Below are 1189 nucleotides of genomic sequence, written 5' to 3'. Positions count from 1 at the left end.
CCCCCGGGTCCCCGCCCGCCAGCCTCGGGCGCACTGGGACGCGGAGCCCGCGCCCGAGCCCGGCACACACGGAAGCGGCAGCGCGCTCCGGACCGGGGCGTTCGGCTGCCCCAATGTACATACATAAGGTCCGAGTCGCAAACTCAGTGCGACCCGGGCGGGAACCCACACAGCACCTTGCACTTCCCGCAGCCTTTCCTAGTAAGGAAAGCATAGAGTAGGTCCAGGGGCCCAAACACGCGCGTCCCAGCACATCGGGTACACCACGCAGACCGTGGGTGGGGTGGAAGCAAGTGCGCTCCGCGCGGGGAGGGGTCTCAGATACACACTCCGATAGGTACAGGGCCCGTGGCACGGACCCACGGAGCGCTCTCGGGAGGCATAGGAGAGGGAGCAGATGCTGCACCAAAAGGGCATGTGGGGGCAATGGGGCATGGCTGCTGTGGGATTAGCTCACAAATCCCAGCCCCGGACTCACTCTGGGGCTGGGAGTGGGGGTGAACACTGGCAGAATCCCCTCCAATCCCTGCGGCCCCACCTCCACCCCCATGGCACTTGATCCCACAGATGCTACATCTCTCTCCCCTCTCCCTTCCTCCCAGGGCTGTCAAGTGGCCTGATCTTGGCCATCAGCCTGCTGGCCTTAGGGTGTGGTCTGTCCAGCCAGGGAGCTGCACTTTCCCAGCCTGAGATCCCGACTTGCCTTCACCTCCCTCCCCTGTGCCCCTTGGTCTTGCTGCCCCTCTTGTCAAGACAGACCTGCCTGCCCTCGGCCTGAGCCTGGAGAGAAAGCTGGGAGCAGTCCCACAGTCTGCCAGGGCAGATCTTCAAGTCCCCAAAGGGCCTGCAGGAATGTGCTACTTCATTAGGCTCTGCCAGGACCCTGTGTCCAACGGGGGGCAGCGCTGTTGAAGGGGAGCAAATTGCTCTGCTTGGCTCCAGGCTGGTAGCATCTGCCTCTGGGATGCTGGGGACACCCATTCTGAGCATGCCGGGCCAGCTCCGCCTGTTCCTGGGGAGACACCCTCAGTGTGTCACTTCACCTCTGCAGCCTGTTTCCTGAGCTCAAGATAGTTGTTGGGAAGGCAAGAGTTAATGCCCCTGGTACCCAGTGGGTGTCCATAAGGTGATGGTTCCGTTGCACCAAGAAAGTCTGTTTCCATTGCATGCTCCCTCATGTGGAACTGGA

Source organism: Ochotona princeps, chromosome 14 (genome assembly GCF_030435755.1).
Source record: "Ochotona princeps isolate mOchPri1 chromosome 14, mOchPri1.hap1, whole genome shotgun sequence".
Classification (NCBI taxonomy): Eukaryota; Metazoa; Chordata; class Mammalia; order Lagomorpha; family Ochotonidae; genus Ochotona; species Ochotona princeps.
The sequence above is the reverse complement of the archived record's forward strand: the minus strand, read 5'-3'. Positions refer to the sequence as shown.